The 23822-nt window shown below is 38.3% G+C and overlaps 1 protein-coding gene and 1 pseudogene across 4 annotated transcripts in view; one reads left to right on the forward strand and one right to left on the reverse strand.

The window, feature by feature from the left end:
* Positions 1-23822, forward strand: part of LOC114054196 (DNA repair-scaffolding protein-like) — a 556996-nt gene that overhangs the window by 335525 nt on the left and 197649 nt on the right. The gene's annotated exons all lie outside the window — the stretch shown is intronic.
* Positions 8791-23822, reverse strand: part of LOC114054199 — a 29822-nt pseudogene continuing 14790 nt past the window's right edge.

Genomic DNA, 23822 nt, shown 5'->3' on the forward strand with positions numbered 1-23822 from the left:
GAGGAAAGGAAAGAAATTACAGGGGCAGTTTGGCAGCTGAGGGGGAGGTGAAATCCAGTAGAGGGATAAAGAATATCTCGGGTCCTGGCTAAAGTGGTGCTGGGAAAATATTCACCAGTGAGGAGAGGAGGTCTCCAAGTTGCACTGCCTACCTGGCAGAAAAAGGTAGATAGAGGGTCTAGGCAAAAGTTTAGAGACCTTTAACTCATTTGTTTAGTGTTAACAAGTAGGTAGATGGCAGAGATGAGATTTAAGATACCACTGTGTCTATTGTTTCTGGGTTACCAAAAAAAGTGGAAATTTTAAAGACTGTCCTAAAAAGAGTGATTATCTCTTCATAGCAATGCAAGAATCTAAGACAATTCCAAAAGGCTCATGATGGAAAATGCTTTCCACATCCAGAAAAAGAACTGTAGAGTCTGAATGTAGATCGAAGCATACTATTTGCTGTGTGTGTGTGTGTGTGTTCTTTCTCATGGTTCCTCCCATTGGCTCTAATTCTTCTTTACAACATGACTAATGTGAAAATATGTTTAATATGAATGTATATGTAGAGCCTATATCAGATTGTATGCCATCTTGGGGTGGGAGGAGGGCAAAGACAGGAAGAAAATTTGGAACTCAAAATCTTATGGAAGTGAATGTTGAAAACTAAAAATTAATTAATTAATTACAAAATAAATATAAAAAGGCATATGAGATTCTATGACACATAGATTTAACTTTGTTCAATAATCTTTTGAGTACCCAAATCAAAGGAGGTAAAAAAGAGAAAAACACATAGTTCAACTAATGTGTTCACCAGTGTCTTGGAGGATGATCTAACTTCTCCCTGCAGACTCTCCCCTTCCAAAGTAAAAAAGTGATCACAAGGCCTACGTATACTTGTTCTAAAGATTTTTTAATGCTAACCCTTTACAACGACTAATTCTAGTCTGGAACATAATGTGACCAGACCCTAAAACATGGCTGAGTTAAGAATAGCTCTTTCAAATTCATTAGTCCATCTTTTGCAGGGTACTAGAGGTGATAAAAATATAAAGATAGAGTCCTGTCTACCTATCATTTATATAAGAGCATTAAGGTTTGCAAAGTGCTTTGCCTAATATCTCATTTGATTCTCACAATAGCCCTTGGAAGTAGGTGCTATTATTGTCCCCATTTAACAAAGGAAATTGAGGGTGAGAGAGAGGTTACCCAGGGTCACATAGCTAGTAAGTGTGTAAGGAAGAATTTGAGTTCAGATCTTCCTGACTCAAGCCCAGCACTCTTATCTACTGTATCACCTAACTGCAAGAAAATTCGTTAAGCTGATCATACCCTTTGACCCAAGTTGTTGTTGTTGTTTGTCCTTCGTTCATGAAGAGGACCATGACATTGGGAAGGTGACGTCTTGACTTACAAATGAATTGGATTTAAGTCACCATCCTTACTTTCTCCCCTAGAGCCATCTGGGTTCAGTGGCAAGATCAGGATGACTAGAGGTGCCCCAGGATGCAGTGAGAGACTTTGGCCTTTTGAAGCTAAGGTTTTTCCCAGGTCTCAGTTTGACTGAGACAATGCCCATTCAGTGATTAAGGCCTAGGTAAGGAATAAGGTTAAAAAAATGGCCTCTTTAACCTATTTTTAAAAAAATCAATCTGGGAGGGAAGATGCTTAGGGTTTCTGGCCAAATCAGAAACAATCGCTATTTACACTCACTCTGAGCTATCTGAGCCCAAACAATGACCATGTGAGGCTTGGGCTGGGACCTATTGTTGGCCAATCAATGAGAGCCAAAGTGATTTGCGTTTAAGGCATAGTCCTTGAAAAGAAATCTAGTCTATAAACTCTAAGATATTTTGTGAGGTTTCAGCGATCAAAATTTACATTCCTACAATTTTTATAGCAAGTGTCTCTGATAAAGGCCTCATTTCTCAAATATATAGAGAACCAAGTCAAATTTATAAGAATACAAGCCATTCAGGGGCAGCTAGGTGGCACAGTGGATAGAGCTCCAGACCTGAGTTCAAATCCGGCCTCAAACAAATAACACTTACTAGCTGTGTGACCCTGGGCAAATCACTTAATCCCATTGCCTAGTGAACAAAAAAAAAAAAAAAAAAAAAAAAAGAATACAAACCATTCCCATTGATAAATGGACCCTTTGACTTACCTCTCTCACCAGTGAACAGTATCTTGAGGGAGTTTAAGTAAAATAAAATAATATTAAATTAAATATCATAATTATAATATTCATATAATCATTGATATAAAATTCACATAATATAATATAAATAAGTTTCGATATACATACTAATATCCGTAGGAGCTCTTTTTGTATTAGCAAAGAACCAAAAACAAATTGAATGCCCTCTGATAGGGAGATGCCTGAAAAAACTAAGGTATATGTATGTAGTTGAATGTTGTCATGAAGTACAAGTAGATGAATATGAAGAATTTGAAGTAACATGGGAAAATTTGTATTAATGAATAGAAATGGAAACAAACTGAATCAAGAGGACAAATATAGATGAAGACAACAACAAAGTAAATGAAAAGATCACTAAAAAGAAGTAGAAACTGAGTAACTGAAAGAACAAAACAAAACAGGAATATCCCAGAGAAGCAATAATGAAATCTATCTTCTCCCTCATGGCAAAGAGATGGGAGCCTACTGGAACAGCATGCTATATGTCAGCCACTCTCTCTGTTTCTGCTGGTTTTACTTCTTTTCTTTATCACAAGAGAAGATTCAATCTACAGGTGAGGTGGGAAATTATTTCAGTATATAAAGACAAAAGGGCCTCAGTAAAACGGGTTGGTTTTTTCTTTTTCTAAACGTCAAGTACAGAAGAATGAGTTGTTTCCCCAGGAAGTACCTTTACAACAGCAGATGCAGAAACGTGGCTGATGGTAAATCCCTTACTGTCCTTATTGTGTCCCATTTCTCTGCCATGAGGGAGAAGGTAAGTTCCATTATTGCTTCTCTGGGATGTTCATTTATTTTTCTACACATTCACCTTTATAGGAACCTCGAAGTCTTTTCCTTTGGTGTTCAAAATGGATTTGAGTTTTCACAATCCTTTTATCTTCTGCTTTTACTCCAAGACATTTTTCTACCTCTTCAAACTGAGCCTGAGAAAAACTTTTACTGCTCATGGATTTTCTGTAAAATGTGTCAGCATATGTCAAAGCCTATGAAAAAGACGTCTGTATATGGCAGGGTGGGCTGTTTTTCTGGGGGGCTTCTTGGTGTTGTCTCATTGAACAAGCAAAAAAAAAATCCCGTCAAATGTAATTAACTTGATGTTTTGCTACAGTCGTACCTGAGCACAGTCAGCTTGAGTATCAGCCATCCTCCTTGTACAGAATCAGACATAGTAAATCAAAAGATCATGTCCTATGAATTGTGAAATATCCAAAAGGTAGTCCAGATTTCAGCAGTAAGAAACACTCAAGTCTCTCCTGTCACTTTTTTGAAAAATTTTTTGAGGCCTTTGGGTGTTGTTGATGGAAAATTTCTGCTTTCCCCTACTATTGTTATAGGCTAATTCATTCACAGTTCTGTAAGTAGGTAGGAACAGGTGGAGAAAGAACCCCATTTATAAGACATTTCTGGTCATGGTGATTAAATAATCAGTCAGCATAGGCAGTGACTATAATAAGTATAAAAGCTAAACATTCCAGAAAATCAAGTATGAAATATATCTTCTATCACGTGACAGAAAGATGGGGGATTACTAGGACAGTAAAGTATGTATTGTCAGCTACTTTCTGTCAGTATCTGCTATCTTTTGCTTAATTGCCTAGTGCTCAATGAACTTGTTGAAAGAATCATAGAATTATAGAATTTCAGAACCATATGAAACTTTATCGATCAGGTAGTCCAACTTATTTTGCAGGTGAAGAAACTGAGGCTCAGAGTAAGTCAAATAACTTGCCCAGGAGCATATTGGGACAATTTATGGCAGTTTCTATCAATAAAATCAATAAACATTTATTGAGCACCTACTACATGCCAGGCACTGTGCTAAACTCTGGAAATACAAGAAGACGCAAAAACAAAACAAAACTAACAAAAAAAAAAAATGAGCAAACAAACAAAAAAACCCTCTGCCCTCAAGGAGCTTACAATCTAATGATTTAGAACCTTCAGTCTTTATTCTTAGTCTGTTATTCTTTCTATACACCAGGAATGAATGCTTGGTTTTCTTCTTAAAATATTCACTTTTTCTGTGTTTGAGATATTTGGAAGAACAATGACATAATTATTACCCCTTACAAATACTAGTTCCTCCTTCCTCATTATAGCAAGAGTATATTGGGATAGTAGAATACATAAAATATACTAGGGTATACATAGTATGGCATGGTCTCTCACTCCTAAGTACTCCTAGCATATAGAGGTTATGAATTATGCCAAATAGTAGTACCACTGGCATAAAAATATCTCTCAGAAACAAATGATGGTAATCATTTGTGAAAAAATTCTGACAGTGAAATGTGTTCCATTTCATGCAAAAAAAAAAAATGCCCTAAGTTCTATTTAGGCAGAGTTCATTTTCTCTTTGCACTTCGTATTCCTGTTTTGCTATTTGATATAGTCTAAAAAGAAACAAAGCCTGAAGTAAAAGCATTGCTCTGTTTGGGAAACAAAAAAACTTCTCCAAAACTGTCATTCTTTTTTTTTTTTTTTATGTTTAGAGTACATTGTGAACATTTTTAACCACTTCAGGAATTTTAAAATATATTTTAAATTTTGAAGTAGTTTTACGTAAATATTGAAAACCCATTTGTATGTACACAATTAAAACCTGAAATGGAGATAAGAGGCATTTCTAACATGCAATCAGCCTCTGTTTAAATCATTTAAATTACCTATTTCCTGTTTATCTTCTACTTGGGGAAAAAAGAGGCCCACTAATATCAAATATAATGTAATTTAGATCAATTAAATGTCCTGTTTAGATATACTTGTGTAGCGAGGAAGAGGAAAGAGGAATGTCATACTGTATACAGAACAAAGTGAGACCACAGTGAAAATATTTTGCCAGTTGTTTTGAAAGATGCTCACATGCTTTTTAAAAATAAACCTTTCAGAATAAACAGTGATCTGTGCCCTTTTTTATTTTAAAGCATATGCTTTTTTAAAAAGGAAATCTTCAAGTGGCAACTCCAAATTTGCGTTTCATCAACATTTACTGAACACCTACTTGGCAAGATGTCAGGTACAGAGCAATTTAAGCAGAATTAAATCTGTTGAGCCTCTTGTAGGCTAGAGACCAAAGAGTGATGTGGAACAACAAACACACCTACAATTGTACAAACACTAGTAGATAGCCCAATGACAATGGTAGAAGCCAAACAAAAAGAAAGAAATATATTGAAACACATCATCATTCCTTGGCCTTAGAGGCCCTTGAATCTGTCACCTTCATACTCCACTGGATAGCAGCATAATCAAATGTAGATTCCTATTCTACTCAGTTCCCCCACAATTTGACCTACTTATATTTACCAGTGCTCTTATTTCATAAATAATTAATGATCATTTATTTAAAAAAAAAACCCACAGGTGCTTTATTTAAAATTCATCATGTGAAAGGGAATCACATCCCTGCCTTTGTAACAGTTCAGGAAAATAGAGTTTATTATGAAATAAAGATGTTTTATGAAAATACCACAACATGGAGGCTAGTGTAACCACACATAAAACGGTGGTCATTGGTGGCAATTAGTCTTAAGAATTGAGCAAAGAAACAAAAAGTTAAAAAAAAAAAACACTTCACATGGATAAAATGTACCATTATTAAAAGCAAGAGGGAATGAGACAAATGTAAGGAAATCATTTCCATAAATGGTAGACAGTGGTGATTAGAAGCAGTAGATTGTATTTGAATTTGCTCTGAAGGAAGCAACATTTATGCCGAACCAGCTCTAAATCACTTTGAAAGTTCATCAGTGGAGTAGGCCTGACTCCATAGCTGTATACACAGCCATATTCACAAATTATTGATCTCCCTGGATTGTCACATTCTGTCTTGCTGCTTGTGAGACTTTAATTTCTCTCTAATCCAGTCAACTCATATTCCCTTTTCCTATGATCCAGCAATGGATCATAGAATCCTACATTTATTGGAGTTGAAAGAGACCTTAGAGATTGTCTAGTCTGACCCCCCTCATTTTGCAGATGAGATTACTGAAGCCTACCAAGGTCAAGTGACTTTGTCAAGGTCTGATAGGTATACTAAGTGACAGAACAAGCATGTAAACATAGGTCCATTGAAGTGAATTCTAAATTTAGCGATCTTTCCATTAAACCATGGTGGCCTGTCTTCTTAATCTGTTATTCTGAATTAAGGATGTGCTTTAAAGATCTCCATATTGTACATTCACAGTGAAAGGAAACCTTGAAAGTCCCTTATTTTATAGATGAGAAAACCAAGGCTGAGAGGTTAAGTGATTTGCTGGGCGTCCCAAAGGTAGTAAGTATCTGAAGCAGCATTTGATCCCCAGTCTTCTGACTCCAAAACCATCGATCTATTCACTACACACACTCCTATCTCCAAATACTTAGTCCACCAATGTCTCTCTAAACATTCATTGGGTTTACTCAACAAGCATTTATTAAGTTTCTACTATGTGCCAGGCTCCGTACTAGCCATTCAAAATACCAAAACAAAAGTGAGACAGTATCTGTCCTCAAATAGCTTGTATTCTGTAGTTGAAATTTCCCCATCTTAATGAATTGGGGTGTTTTACATGTAATGCCAGATGATTGTTTTTTTGTTCATTTTGGACAGAACCTGTGATTTCTCCAAAGTAAGGGAACTACCTGTACCTGAGCAGGTCATCATCTGGCCTGCAACTTCTAATCTTAGAGAGTCACCTGGGGCATTGAAAGGTTAAATGATTGTTAAGGGCCACATAGGCAATAGGACTGGCCACCAGTCTGAGGCGGAACATAAGCCAACCCTGTCTTACTGACTCTGTGTCTTCCTGACTCTGAGACCAGTTTTCAATGAGCCCTCTCCTTATATATGTTTGTTTGCTTTAAGAAAACCTTAGTTCATACTGTAGTCCCTCCTTCTACCTGTACTTGGCTTGTATCTATTTGAAAACTCAACTGCTTTCTTAATCTATCTCTTAAATTCACCACTTAGTTTCACCATTGTCCATTTCCTACCCTCAGCCTAGCCTTATGTCTCTGATTAACTTGTGAAATGCCTTCTTGAATGTCATAGTGCCACATCACGTCACATCTCTAGGTCATTTGGCCCTGTTTTTGTTAAAAGTTTTTTTTTTTGCCCTTAATCATTACTCTAAGATCTACTAATCTGTTTTCTTTGTCATTCTGTTTATCGCAACAGAGTGATACATCCTTTATTTTCTTGACCTCTTAAACTCTAGTTCTCACAAAGTTCATTTTCTTTTTCATCTGTTATATTGTCAAACTTTCCAGACCTACCCTCTGTCGCATTTGCTAAAAGCATGATCATCTCCTACTTTTACTGCTTAAACTTCCTCTTTGGCATTCCCACTTGTTCTCATTCTGACTCACTTCTGAGGTTTAAATGGGGTGGAATCCAGAGGACTCTGCCTGGTTATTGTTGGAGTTTTTTTTCTCCTCTCAAAGAAAAGTTACTGAAAAGAGGAATTCAGAAATAGGGGGTCTTTTCTGAATGAAGATGGAGGGAATCCATCCTGTTTCATCAAAAACCTTCTTCACTCTTCTTTCACTCCTCATTCTTACTTATTCAAAAGAAGACTTCAAAAACTTACTTCCACTGTTTTTCAACCACAAATTCCTTACTGATCACAATATTTTATTACCACAACTTGTCCTCTTAGCCTTTGTTCATCTTAACCAATATTGTTTCCAATTCCCTTTATAGAGTTTCTTTACTACTTCTGATTTCTCTAAACCTTAGTCCCAATATAGTTTCTAGGCAAAAACCTGTTTTCCATTCCTTCACAGTGCAAAGATCACAAAGGGATAAGTTTTTTACATTTATAGGAAAGAGTCATTTTGGCATCTTCCAGTTACTCCCTGTCCTCTTCTAACTGCAAAGAGGGTGACAAAATAATGGCAGCCAGTTTTTGACCAGATTGGTCTTGAAGATGAGACTTTCTAAAGAACCCACCCTATTCCACACTTCTTTTTCCACTTTTATGTACATCCTCCTTAATTTTTTTTTAAATATTTATTTATTTTTAGTTTTCAACACATTCACTTTTATAAGATTTTGAGTTTTAAATTTTCTCTCTCTCTTTCCCCTCCTCCTCCCTGAGACAGTGTGCAATCTGATATAGGCTATACATGTATGATCATATTAAACATATTTCCGCATTAGTCATGTTGTAAAGAATTAGAACCAAAAAGAAAAACCATGAGAAAGAAAAAAAAAAACAAATAAAAAAAGAGAAAATAATATGCTTTGATCTGCAGTCAGACTCCATAGTTCTTTTTCTGATGTGGATACCATGTTCCATAATGAGTCTTTTGGAGTTGTCTCAGATCATTGCATTGCTAAGTCTATCAATGTTGGTCATCACACAGTGTTGCTGTTACTGTGTACAATGATCTCCTGGTTCTGCTCATTTCACTTAGCATCAGTTCATGCAAATCTTTCCAGATTTTTCTGAAATCTGCCTGCTCATCATTCCTTATGGAACAGTAGTAGTCTATTACATTCATATACTACACCTTGTTCATCCAATTGATGGGCATCCCCCCAACATCCAATTCTTTGCCACCATAAAAAGAACTGCTATAAATATTTTTGTACATATGGGTCTTCTCATTTTTGTGATCTCTTTGGGATACAGACTTAGAAGTCATCCTCCTTAATTTTTTTTTATCTTGGATGAAATATGCAGAACAAAGTCTACTAGATTTTATGATTTCCCTTGCCCCTTGCAGTCTAGTTCTATAGATCAGTAACTGGCTGTGGTCGACTATACTTGGAGAAGTTATTCAGACCAACTTTGGGACATTGCAGAATAGGTCTTTCTGCATTAGAAAGATTCAAGCTTTGCTACAGATATTTAAAGAAACAATCACTACTTCCCCAGGAATATTATCTTCAGCAGAATTGTAAATGGGTGACACCGTTTCTATGTCAAGTGCAAGGCGGATGAGAAGAAAGAAAAATCTAAGATTCTCTATGTAACAGTGATTCACCAGGAAAAGCAACTTTGCTCATGTGAAAAGGGAGCTTTAGAACCCTGTAGCAGTCAACACATTCATGTCCCTTGGTTTGATGTTATGGGTTTGTGGAGGTTGTTTCTTTCCTTCCGTCACAGGAAGGTCGATATTAGGTGGCTTGAAGGCTGCTGGGTCTTCTGCAGTTCTAGTAGCCTGAGCCCAAATGGTCTCCATTGGTGATGGCTTCTGAGTAGCTCTGTAGGACTGGACACTAAAACTCGAGTTGGATTTCTGAAGGGTTCTTGGTCAAAAAAGACTCCATTTCTCAGATGAGGGTTTGTCTCTATCTCCATTTCCAGAGTCCACGCTGCTGACATCTAGGCCAGGTAAGGAAGTAAAAGATCCAGCCTCTAAGCTTTTGCTTGTGAGAAGAATAGGATGTACTACTTGGAGAAGACCAGGTTGAAGCAGTCAGTCTATCTTCTTTTGTCATTTCTCCATTTTGTAACTTTATTTTTGGACTGCCTCTGCCACACAGTGGTACTTGGTTTCTTCTGTGGTGAGGCCTTTATGGGGAGTGTATCCTGTGTCTGTCAACCCTGCTGGCTGCTCAAAGCTCTAGATACTCTCTTGTGTCCGTTTTGTAATCAGAGAATTCGTGATGACTTGCATAGCCTTGGCCTTCACCACTGGGGCCTTGTTCATGTGGTCACTGGAAGCTGAGGGGTTAGCCTTGGAAAGCTGTTGGTACTTCCAATCTGGGATGACTGACTTTTTCCACAGAACCTTACTGCACATGTCAGATGAAGGCAGAGTCATAGGTGTGGGATCCTTCAGGACATTATCATAACTGAATGCCCGACGGTGCATTCCAATTGGCAAAGACATCTTGCCTAAAAGCCCACCTGTACTGTATTCAATAGCGGGCACATCTGGCTCTCTGGATGATGGCATGAAAGACTGTGATCCAGGTGTTCCTCTAGATAGATATCCAGAACTCTGATTCCCACGGTGAAAGTCTATGGAAGTAATGCAGATAGGACAAAGATGTCAAAAGGAAACATTCTGCAGCTAGTGATGAACTAGCAAAGAAAGAGCCCCAAGCAGCTCTCGTGCAGAGGCTCTACAGACAGCTGGTTTCCATGAAGAGGGGGGTGGGATGGAGGAAAGGGGGGGGTGGGAAGAGACTGTCCACAGCCTGAGGCTCTACCATGGACAGGAAGCTGAGACTACCAAGGCTCTAGGCCCCTGTCACTCTCTAAGCACTGAAGCATGGGGCAAACCAAGGCCATGACGCAAGTGGTGCCAAGACCCAAACGGACCTCAGCTAGAAGAAGTAAAGTCCATCCTCCTTAACTCTTAATACATCTATCTAGTCATAGACATCTCGAGATGGTTGTGCCTCTGTCACCTCAGACTCAGTATGTCTAAAACTAAACTCATTATCTTTTCTGTGCCCTGAAACCAATTTCTTCTGACTCTCCTATTAATTATCTTACCATCCTCATTGTCAGGTAAAACTAAAATCTTGGAAAAATATTGAACTCTTCCTTCTCCCTAACATCCTATACCCAATCACTTAAAAAATTCTATCAAGTCCATCATGTTGGGGATTTTTGTTTATTTGTTTTTGCTTTTTTAGAGGCAGCTACGTTGCACAGTGAATAGAACTCTGGACCTGGTGTCAGAAGACCTGACTCAGAATCTAGTCTCAGGTACTTACTAACTATATAATTCTGGGAAAGTCACAACATCTGGTTGCCTCAGTTTCCTCATCTATAAAATGGAGGTCAATAGGACCTACATCCTGGGATAATTGTGAGGATAAAATGAAATAATATTTGCAAAGTGCTACGCAAACCTTAAAGTGCTATAAAATGCTAGTTATTATTATTATTATTTCTGTTGACTAGTTTTGCTGAATTTTTTTTCTTCTTTCTCCTTAAAAAAAATCTTTGTTTTAGAGGATGGCAGTTTGGAGGTCTAGGGGAGGAAATATGTAGGCAATGTATAAGTTTTCTTTTTTCTATTGATTTTGTCTGCTCAACACTTCTCATTTTTCACAGTGCCACTATCCTAGTTGAGGTCTTCGTTACTTCCCACATGAAATAATGAAATACTTTGCTAAATTACTTGATTTATTCTTCCTCAGTCTATCCTACTCACTATTACTGGAATAATCTTTGTAAAGTGAAGTTTTGATCGTTCACTCTCATGCCCCAAAACCTTTAATAGCTCTCTATTACCTATCAGAAAATTCCAGACTCCTTTTCCCCAATGACCTCAAGTCTTCTATCCGGCCTCAATTCTCACCTCTTCTTTGCTTAAACCCTCCAGGACAGTGAGTGTAATCTACTGAGTAGCCCAGGAAAACTGTTAATTCCTGTTGCCCAGACTTGTCTCATGCCATTCTTTCTCCCTGAAATATGTCACCCTCAGAGAATCATAGAATATCAGAATTGGACAGGACCTCAGAAGCCGTCTGGGTCTGCCTCTCCACCACATTTATTATTTATACTTCATTCCTCTCCCTCTCCATCCTATCTCCAACTATAAAATCCTACCCCTGCTTTAAGGTTGAGCTTAAATGCTGTTTTATCCACGAAACCTTCCTGGGTCCCTCCCAACCAAGAGTGATTTTTTCCTCTCCTCAACCCTCAGAATGCTGGTTTGTACCTTTCTTTTGACAATTTCCCCCTCTATTCCTGACCCTTTTACTTTGGGAATTTTGTTGTGTTACTTAAAGGGACTAGAGACCTCTTGAGAGGCTCCACACCCTCCCTTGTCTGCAGTTCTGATCTTGAGGCAGTATTGTGGTCACATTAGAGCAGAACTCCAAAACTTTAATATAAACTAGATCAGGGGTGGGGAACCTGTGGCCTCAAGGCCACATGTGGCCCTCTAGGTCCTCAGGTTCGACCCTTTGACTGAATCCAGACTTAACAGAACAAATCCCTGTAATGAAAAGATTTGTTTTGTAAAACTTGGAGTCAGTCAAAAGGCTGTACCCAAGGACCTAGAAGGCCACATGTGGCCTTGAGACCACAGTTCTTCACCCCTGAGCTAGATTGTAGACCACCATCTGCCACGTGTTATAGTTGTCTAACACTTCTTAAACTCTCATCAGGAATGTGTTCTCTCAGGACCTACTACAAGACCTTTTGGAGGTTGTAGTTAGTATTTACTGAGCAAATGACAGAATCATTGACTGTTAGAATTAGAAGGCACCTTAGAAGACCTCTAGTCTAACTTCTCACTCAGTAGATGAAGCCCTTTAGCTTTTTCTCATACACTTCCAGTGGTAGGACCTCATTTCCTTATGAGGTAATCCAGTTCAGACTCAATATTTCTTAAGTGTCGAAGAAAGTAGGCATCAGCATTTCCCCCTATATGTCCTTGACCTTTTGATACTTTTCTGTGTGCCATTTTGCTAGGTGGCACAGTGGATAGAGTGCTAGACTTGGAGTCACAAAGTTCTGAGTTTGAATCTTGCCTCAGATACTTACTACTAGCTGTGAAACCATGGGAAAGTCACTTTACTCTCTCAGGCTCAGTTCCTTCATCAGTAAAATGAGGATAATAGCACCTATATCACAGGGTTGTTGTGAATATCATGACATGTATAAAGGGTTTTTCAAATCTGAAAGAGCTTTATAAATGCCTATTATTATTGTTATTATTACCATCTGATTGAATGAAATAAGTGTTTCATGGTAGAATTTTTTGGGGGGGCAGTTGGGGTTAAGTGACTTGCCCAGGGTCACACAGCTAGTAAGTGTCAAGAGTTTGGTCTGAGGTCGGATTTGAACTCAGGTCCTCCTGACTTCAGGCCGGTGCCCTATCCACTGCGCCACCTAGCTGCCCCCCATGGTAGAATTGTAGTCTCATATTTGAAAGTAGAACTTACATATGCACATATATACACACTTTCATTGCTTCATAAATGGTAAACAATAACCTATGCCCTTTGGCTAATCTTCCCCATTTCTCAGACATATGTAACCAGCGTGACAAACTTGACAGGCTCAATGATATTGTGAAGCAGAAATAGAAATCTCTGGGTTCCTGTTTTTACATGCTAAACCAGTAATGCTGGAGAGACAGGGTAAGGGGGAAACACAACAGCTTAATGAATTGGACACAGACCATGATTATGAAAATGGGATTTTTACATGAAGAGAAGATAGCAGAGGTAATTTTCCAGAATTGTAGCCAGTCACAGTATACGCAGCCGTCTCGCTGGCGCTTAAGCTGCAAATGGTAATTTTCCAACACCTGTTATCTGTCAGGATCAAGTACACTTCCAAGGTAACCCTGCATAAAAGGCATGGAATTTTCCCCCATGTTCCTGACCCTCTTTCCTTGGAAATTTTGTTGTGTTACTGAAAGAGGCTGGAGACCTCTTAAGAGGCTCCACACCCTCCCTTGCCTGCAGTTCTGATCTTGAGGCAGTATTGTGGTCACATTAGAGCAGACCTCCAAAACTTTTATATAAGCCAGATTCAAGTTCTGGAATGTGTTTTTCTAATATGACAGCACAGAGACGAGCTATGGAATACAGGCAGAGCAGACAGGACTGGGCAAATCCTGAGGGGGATCATCCCAGCTTTGTGCACTGTGTCACAGGTCATTCACTCCAACCAAAGGCGGCCTTGGTGAGATCAAATTTGACCTGGCTTGACTGCCGCCTTCCAGCTGCTGCACCTTAAGCCACCCTCCCTCCATTTTTTTCCTCTCTGATGAGTGACCTGCCTTGCCCTATTTTCCCAGCTGCTGCTAAGCCCAATGGCAGTCTGTTCATAGGCTGTTCAGCCAACTGGCAGTTGAGTTTACTCACCCTTATTGTACTGATTTCTGGCTCCCCAGCTCTGATTGACTGGTGCCAAATCAACTCTGTGCTTACCAGAAAACTGGAGCAAGTGAACCCCCCCCCATCCCCTCCAAGCAATCCCTCAGCTTAACATCCTTCACCATAGAAGTAGGAGGTAAGATGACATATAAATAGATATTGCCCTTACTTCCTGGAAGGCTTGCCCTGACAGTGGTATCCTAAAATTTAAAATAAAAGTTAAAAAATAAGGACAAATCTTTATTTGAGGGGGCAACAAAACAAAGGAGTTTTTCCTAGACCAAAAAAAGGGGCTACCCCACATCGAGGCTTAACTGGCCCTTGAAACTAGCTTCCTGATCAGTCACTTGCTTCTATTCTCTTCCCGTTCTAATCCAACCTTAAACACAAATGCCAGATCAATCTTCCTAAAGCAGATTAACTCTCCTTGTTTAAAAACTTTCAGAGTCTACCTTTGCCTGTGAAATAAAATCAAAACTACTCAATCTGGCATACGTAGCATTCTACAATGTGTTACCACCCTGTCTTTTCACCTTTATCTTTCACTAAATAAATTTCCTATACATTTCCATTAGATTACGTGTCATTCCCTACACAAGTCCTGTGCTTTCAAGTCTCCATACCTTTGTTCATGCTATCCTCTCTACTTGGACGTTTCTTCTGCACTGCCTTAAATCATAGCCATCCTTGAAGGCCCAGATAATTCTTCCTCCAATATAATCTCTTTCCTGATTCCTTCCTATTACCACAAAAGCAAGTGTAACCTTCCTTTGAATCCTACTAGTACTTTGTACTTAGCATAATCCAACTTTTTACTGCTACTATCTGTGTTTTGGTTTTATTCCTCCTCTTCTGGCACGGTGTGGAAATGACCCTAGGTTCTCACGGCTGCAATAGCGGCCTAATCTCAGGCAAGGTTTACCAGGCTGGAAAGGCTTCAAGTGTGTTCCTGAAGACAGACTGGGTCAGCCACTGGAGAACCAGCATAATGAAGTATGGAAAGGTTCTTCAGCTCAGCAGAAGCTTACTTGACCTAACTAACGAATTCTTTGGCTGTGGCACTTTATGACATTGAACTGTAAGCTCTTTGAGAGCAGGGAGTCTTACTCATTCTTGTATCCTATGCAAAGTACCAACTTTATGATTTCAGATTCGATGTTGGATTGAAATGAGATACATGTAAGTGATAGAACAGATAATAAAACAAGGTTTACTTAGCCCAAACACAGGAAGTATGTGCACCAAGGATCCAGTGGCATGTAGCCTCTACAAATGTGATGCTTCTCTCATCTTTACATGGAAGTGCATCTGGTCAGCAGGGCAGGATGGAGCCTTCAGACATCCACTAAATAAGAGAGCCCTCCACCGATTACATCCCTCATGATGCCCCTAGGTGACCCCAAAGCCATCTCAACATGACCAGAGGCCACTAGAAAGATTAATCTAGGAAGGCACAGTTTTAACCTTCCCCTTCCCCAAGTCAACCAAGCTGTGGTTTTCTTTAGCTTTTTCTACAGGGAAAGGAGAAACGAAAGAGCAGAGAACCCTGGTAGACTTTGGTCCTATCACACTTCATATTAAATATTAATATGTATGTGTCTCTTATCTTCCCTACTGGATTGTAAACTTTTTTTTTTTTTTTTTGGCTAGGCAGTGAGGTCAAGTGACTTGCTTAGGGTCACACAGCTAGTAAGTGTCATGTGTCTGAGGCCAGATTTGAACTTGGATCCTCCTGACTCCAAGGCCAGAGCTCTATCCACTGCACCACCTAACTGCCCCAGGATTGTAAACTTGTTGAAGGAAGAAAGCATATCTTCTATTTCTTTCCATCACCTATAGCATCCTTATACAGAGTAGGCATTAATAAACGTTCATTGAATTGAATTCAGCAAATGCCTGTTGAACTGAGTTATTAGTTCAATGAGTTAATTTATCAACAAGTATTTATTGAACACAAATCATAAAGGATATTTACTCTTGTTCCTGTCCTCCTCCAAGATCTGGAATCTTTTAATATCTGAGACTAAGCATTTTTGGGAGGGGACCAGTGAGGTGTTTTGAATATTTTGTTTAAATGGTTATGATATTTAAGGGAGGGATATGAATATTTGTTTAGATGGTTATGATATTTAAGGGAGGGATGTGACCTTACTAAAAGGTCAGCCCAAAGTACTCCAGGGAGGTCACCTTCACCCCTAGTGGGGCCAATATGTACTCAGCCTCTGTTATAGCACAGGATTCAGAGCACAGGATTGTACAAGGGCAAAGAAAACACTTTTACAGAATTATTCTTAATGTAAAAGGTTTTGAAAGCAGAATCACAAAAATAATTCCTTTGAACCATTTGCTGAATGAGAATGGAACCAGATTACAGATTCCTTCATTATAATAGAATTCCTAACTATGAGAATTTACCTTTATATTTTTCTGTATTATTTAAAGTCATTATTTTTTCCTCATGGTAGCATGGCATAATAAAAAATTGGTTTCAGAACCAAGAAGACCTGGGTTCAAGCCCTGCCTCTGATACATACTAGCCTGTTAGCCTCAGGCCAACTCTGTAATAATACATTTTCCAGAGAAGAAATCAGCTTGCATTGATAGAAGTGATTTCCTCAACCTAGAGTTCTTTATACCAATGAAATTATGGGTCCAGACTCTATCCTCTCTTTTGCCCCATAATAACCTTTTGAGGTTGGTAATCCTTAGAGCAAGGACTGCTCTTTCTTTGTAATCTCAGACAGAGCTTAACCGAGTGCCTGGCATAAGTGGTTAAAAAATGCTTTTGGAATTGGTTTATTGATATGACCTGAATTATTTTCCCCATTTGTAGCTAAGCAAATTGCGTCACATAGAACCAAAGATTTCCACAAGGTCGTGGTTATCAGTAGTGGAACTGATAGGTCTTAGAAAGCTTTGGAACCATATCTTATGAGGATTATTTGAAGGATCTGGGAGTACTGCAGTTGGAGAGAGAAGAGTTAAAGAAGATGTGATCGTGATCTTCTGATATCATATAGAGATGTAAATGTGTGATGAAGAATATGTAATATGTAAAAGAAGGAATTGAATTTTCTCCCCTAGGTCTCTGAGGGCAGAGTTAATGATGAGTGGGAAGTCTGAGGGAAGATGATTTCACCTTACCATCCACAAAGAGCTCAGCGTCACTCAGGAAAGAAAATTCCAAAAATTAGAGCTGTCCCAAAATGGAATGGGAATGGGCTGTGCCAGGAATCACTGAAGACCTTAGAGACGGGAAGGCTATTTTGAGAGGTTTGGGGTGGGGTTGGGGAGGGTTGTAGAGGGTTCTCATTGAGATCTAGCTTGAAGTAGATGGCCTTTGAGGTCCCTTCCAGCTCTGAGATTCTCTGATTCTATAATCACTGACCTCCCTCATTTTGTACTTTCTTTATCAGGCATTTGTTGAGTGCCTGTTTGCCCAGCAATAACTAGTAGCATATTGATATGATAGAAAGAGTGCTGGACTGGAAGTTAGGAAACCCTGGGTTCCAAAAATGCTTCTTGAGAGTTACTAGCTGCATAATCATTTGCACACATTAATAAAGTTTTACTTACTTCAAGTGCATACTATAACTTTCTCAGCACCACTTTCTTCATCATTAAAAAGACCTGAGTTCAAATCTAGTGGCTGCTTACTGGCTAGGTTACCTTAGGAAAGTCATGTAACCTCTGTTTGCCTCAATTTCCTCAACTATAAAACAGGAGTGGTAATAGCACCTATCTCCTTAGAATTGTTGTGAGATAATATTTGTAAAGTGCCTTGCACAATGCCTGGCACATAGTAGGCTCTATGTAAATTCTAGATATTATTATTATTTTCATTGTTATTATTATTAAAAGTATTTTGTAACCCTTACATGTCATATAAGCTCTTATTAGGCAGTATGAAAGGATTTCGAGGAGTTCTGAGTGGTTCGTTGCCTCTGTGGAAGACATCTGTTTGTTTGTTTTTAATAGAGAAAGTGAGCCATAAGAATCCTGTCTTTGGTATTATAATCATGAATTTACAGGTTATTGATTGACTTTTCATATTTTTATAGCATGTCCCAAAAGTCTTAGTGTAGTTTTTAAGCTATTAAAGCAACCCACAACTTTTGAGCTAAAAGTTTTTGGGACACCCTATCTCATGTATCACTTGCGTGTGTTCTTCTCTGGGAGATAAACTCTAGCACTGCCAAAGTGAAATGAAATTTCTTCTGTCTGCCAAAAGTTTTTAAGGGTATGATTAGCATCCATGGCAGATGTTATTCATGTTAAAATAAGAGTCAGATTTCATCAGGTGTGCCAAATACATGCCTTTGTCTTCAGGACATCTGAGGTTATGGTGTTGTGTATCAGAATATAATAATAACTAATCATAGGTAACATTTATGTAGTAATTTAAGGTATGCAAAGCATGTTACTTTTATCATCTCATTTGATCCTCACAACAACCCCATGAGGTAGGTGTCATTATTATACTTGTTTTACAGATAAAGAAACTGAGGTTGATAGATTATGTAACTTGCCTAGAGTTTCACACAGTTTGTAAGTGTCTGACACAGGGTTTGAACTCAAGCCTTACTAGTGCTGTATCTACTGCTTAATAGTAAATGCATCCTGATCAAATATTATTTTTTAATTAAATTAATTTTTTTCAAATGAAGATCTGCTTTCTCTCTCCAGTCTCCTCCTTCTCCTCTCCCCCCACCTTGAGAATTCAAGAAAAACAAAACTTATTACATAGCATGTAAAGTCAAGCAAAACAAATTCACACATTGGCCATGTCCCAAAAAATTATGTCTCAAACTACTCTGAATCTATCACCTCTGTCAGGAGGAAGGAAGCCTGTATCCTTCTTAGTCCTCTGGAATTGTGGTTGGTCATTGTGACACTAATTAAATATTCTAAAAGATTTGTTTAGTGTAAATAAAAATTTGGTATCACAGGTATACTCCATCTTAAGAGTTTAATTTTATATGCTTGAAACCCTGTCCCTAGATACAAAGAGGAAATATTTGTTCATATGATCTCTCTTTGTGTAGGAATCAAAATGCCATTTTGATGTCATTTTTTCTGTTGGTGAATGTATTTGGTTATTTTTCATAATGAGTACAATATCATGTCTTGAGAGAGCAACATATTTATCTACATCAGGCTCTCCTTACCATCTGATAGTCTTAAACCCTTATTAGTTTCGTTTAATTGGAGGAATGATCAAGCTGAATTAGTGTTTTGTAAGCTATAGATTTTTAACTTACCTTGTTTTACTTACTTCAGGTACATACTGTACTGTAACTCACACTTAACTGTAATAAAGTGTTGCCAAATAGGATTAGACATCTTTCAGTTCTTTTGGGTGAGGGGATCAATTTTCTAAGGCTCTCCTCCATTTGGACTAGGCTAGTTTTTATTTAAAAGTGATTGAAGCCATCCTGATAACTTAATTAGTGCTGGGGAACTAAGGCTCAAAATGTTGCCATGGTTTCCTGATAACCTGAGTTTAAAAAAACTGTGAGGAACTTCGACTGGGCCCTGATAATTAACAGGTGGACCACCAAACAACATGGAGACAGGTGACCTGTGCTTGGATGAATCAATGTGATATCCTCATTGAATGTGTTTGTTGAATATCCTTCCTCTACTATAACTAAGTAAATCTCCTAATACTTAAAAGTATTATTTTGTTAGAATATTGAACCATGAGATTGATTGACCTCATTCAGGCTTTTATTATATACTTGTCCAGAAGCTGATTATTTCTTTATGTCAGGTCGTTTCTAGGGTCATATTCCCAATTTGCAGTGACATTGGAAGGTTTCCAGAGGGGTGGTTCTTACCTCTGCCAGGATTTTAGTAGCAACTGTAGCCCTAGTTCATTAGCCCCCACTGGTGTGACTCCTTTTAATAATCAGCTAATAGATTCAGTTCTTTTAAAAAAGACATTTATTCAAATAGCATTATCAGCAGTTACCAAGCATTTATCTCAAGATCAGGGACACATTCTCCTATAAATATACATAGAATTAGGGGTGAGGGAAAGTACGCACAAGCTTAAAGAATAGTGTTAATGAGGCAAAACTATAGGGAACACATAGATAAAGCAGCTCACAACTCTAAACTAAAGGGTGTCAAAGTTCTTTATTGAGAGGGTCCTCACAAAGTTCATTGTAGGGTGTGGCATTGGCAAGCTGGACTGGCTCCTGCTAGGGCACAGTTTCTCTGTTAGACATGTCAGTCTGTTGCTGGAGTAGATCAAAGGTTGCCTGGCCACTGGTCAGCTGCTGCTGAGCTAGATGTGGTAAGGCAACTTGTTCAGCTAAGCGCACAATCTCTAAAGGGGATGGATCCATCAGCTAGACTCCGTGGGCTTACTATAGTCTTTTCCCACTTCATCCACTAGCTTTGGCTGAGTGATATTGACTGGGACAGTCCCTCCTGCTTGAGGACTACTTCTCTCAAGTCTTCCTCGGCTTACGGTGATTAGTTTCAATCCAGCCAAGGCTACTTCTCAGATTCCTTTTGGGATCTTATATAGATAAGTGGCTGGGGACAAAAATATGAAAGCTGGGAAATTCTACAGTGTGTAGAATTTCATTGTCTTTGCACCCTTTTCATGTGCAGTTTTCATATTCAAGCCTCTGATTCCTTTCTACAGCTTAGAATGGTTATTCTGCATTTGTAAGATTTCCCCATAATATTTCAATAACTAACTCTTCACTAGTAACTTTTCAATTTTGCTAAAGTCTCAATGGGCAGACTATTCCCATCAATATGTCCCTAGGATTTTTCACAAGTTACTGTTCTTCAGGTGTAAACCTATTCAAAGTATATCTCAGTTCAGCAGGTATTAAATAAAGAGAGAGTTACATGCTTTATTTTCTCAGCATCTTATTTTCATCTTTAAAAATATTATTAGGGGCAACTAGGTGGCATAGTGGATAGAGTTCCAGCCTTGGAGCCAGGAGGACCTGAGTTCAAATCCGGTCTCAGACACTTGACACTTACTAGCTGTATGACCCAAGGCAAGTCACTTAACCCCAATTGCCTCACCAAAAAAGCAACAAAAAAAAAAAAATATATATATATATATATATATATGTATATATTATTAACAAAGGCAAAAAATTACATTTATTCTAAAGTAGAGAATCTAACTGTGTTTTAGTTAGACCTTTTCATTGTGAAAATTTAGTTTCACTGGTATACACCAGAGGTGTCAAACACCCTGCAGCCTGTGGCCCACAACTTTCCTGACTTCAGCTTGAACCAGATTAAAATATAATTGGGAAATGTTTAGCAAAATAAATAAAAATTCAATAAAACAAAGATAGTATGTGTATTCCTAAGCCAATCAGAGACCTGTGGGGATCCTTACATATGTACTTCATTTAAGGAGACTTGTTATTAAATTTCAGTGCAAATGAATTTGTTTAATATTTATATTTCATTAATGTTTTCCAGAATTTTCCCTTCCAATTAACCTCTGTCACAAAGTCTACCTTATTTGCCTTAGGAGATGTTTCTGCTTTTTCTACTCTGTCTTGTATTCCTTTTTATTCCTTATAAAATAGTTTAGTTTTCTTTCCTCATAGTTTACTTTTCATTGCTTTAAGTTATGTTCATTAAAAAATTATAATAAAGCTTAAGGTTGCTTTGAACACAAGAAAAGTAACTTTTGCTGTCCTCTGCCATTGTCCTGTTTTGAAACTATTTCCTTGAAATAAGTGGTACCATGGTTGTTGTTGTTGTTTGTCCTTTGTTCATGAAGAGGACCGTGACATCAGAAGGGTAATGCCATGACTTGCAGTGAATTGGATTTAAGTGAGGAAGGGCTGTGCAGAGTCATCAGCCTCACTTTTTCCTCTAGAGTCATCTGGGTCCAGTGGCAAGATATAGATCAGAACCACTAGAGATGGTCCTGGATGCAGTGGGAGACTTTGGCCTTTTGAAGCTAAGATCTTTCTCAGGTCTCATTTTTACTGAGGCAATACTCATTCAGTGAGTAAAGCTAGGTAAGAAATGAAGCAAAGAATGACCTCTTTTAAAAAAAAATCAATCTGGAAGGGGAATAGCCTCAGGGTTTCTCATCAACTCCCATATGCTTCATGAGGCCCTCCTTGACCACTCCAACCCACAGTGATTTCATTCCCTTCTGAATTTATCTATCCAGAAGTTGAGGTGAACTACCATAGGAAGTAGTGAGTTATGTCCTAACTAGAGGTCTTTAAACAGCTAGGTGGCACAGTAGATAGAGTGCTGGACCTAGAGTTAAGAAGACTTGAATTCAAATACTATCTCAAACATTTAGCATCTGTGTGATCTTGGGCAAGTCACTTACCCTCTGTGTCCTCTAGGTTCCTTACTATAAAATGGAGGTAATAGCACCTACCTCCCATAATTGTTGTGAGGATAAAACTACATAAAATTTGGAAAATGCATTGTAAACCTTAAAATGTTTTATAAATGATGGCTATTATTATTAGTATTATCATTACGCAATCAAATGTTGTATGACTGAATATTTACTAGGTATATTTAAAAGGGTATTCTGGTTCAGATTTGAGGTCCCTTCCAAATCTAAAATTCTGTAACTAAAATACAAACAAAGTGATGCTTCTTACAATGCATGTATCATTAATTTGCTTTGCAAATCCTTCCTTATAAACTGTTAAAAAGATCAAACTCAGAAGATGCAATGAAAGAATAAATTTCACAGAATAACATTAACCATAGTGCAACTTCATTCATTTGGGCTTCGCTAACTGGGAATAAGTAATGAAACAACTTGCTCTTTTGTAGTAAAGGGTTCCTACACTCATTACAAGTTCACATAATGTCTTCTAATTATTTTTCTGACCTCTCCATTCCTGACATCACAGTACCTAATAGCTATTCAAATACTGACTGATTTCATCCCACAGTCATTTGGCACGTGTTTGGAAGGGGCATTATAGCTAAGGCTCCTGGTAAATATATAGACCAATGGGCCCAGAGTCAGGAAGTCCTGAGTTCAAATCAAGCCTGGAACATTTAGTAGTTGCGTGACCCTGGGCAAGTCACTTAAACTCTGTGTGCCTCAGCTTCTTCAACTGTAAAGTGGGGAATAGTAATGGCAACTACCTCCCAGGTAGGGAAGAATCAAATGAGTTAATGTTTATAAAGTGCTTAGCATGGTGCCTGGCACATAACAGTTGCTCAATAAAGCCTTCCTCTCTACATACTCCCTTGTGTTGCTTCCTTCCTCCCTTTCTTCTTTTCTTCTTTCCTTCCTTCCTTCTTTTATTCCTTTCCTTTCATCCTTCCTTTCTTCTTCCCTCCCTTCCTGCTTCCCTTCCCTCCTTTTGGTTCAGGGTACATGGGATCATGTCCTTAGAGATTTAGAGTTGGAAGTAATCTTTGGGATCATCTAGTCCAGTCTGCTCCAACAGATGAGAAAACTAAAGCCCAAAGAACTGCAGCAATGGAAATTCAAACGTAGATTCTCCTAATCCAGCTACCTTTCCATGGTACTGAGTCTTAGCTTTGGACCATGGATAGGGTACAGATATACTGAAGAGTGGGGGTGACATTCTGCATTGGTGGAATATCAGGAGGAAAGCATGATAGGAGATAGTGAGCAGACTAGTCTGTATGTAGGTTAATATAGGAGAATAGTTATAGGGGAATAAGGTTAGAAAGATAGATTGGAGACAGATTATAGAGGGCCTTGAATACCACTGATGAAAGCAATTGAACTGTTTCCTATTTTATTCTTTGTCAGAAAGCAGTAGAATTAAATTAAACCTTTTGTTATTGTTTTTCATTGTTAATTACATACTCCACCTCATCCAAAATGTCCTG

Source organism: Vombatus ursinus, unplaced genomic scaffold (genome assembly GCF_900497805.2).
Source record: "Vombatus ursinus unplaced genomic scaffold, bare-nosed wombat genome assembly UNPS02014812.1, whole genome shotgun sequence".
In the NCBI taxonomy this organism is placed as follows: domain Eukaryota; kingdom Metazoa; phylum Chordata; class Mammalia; order Diprotodontia; family Vombatidae; genus Vombatus; species Vombatus ursinus.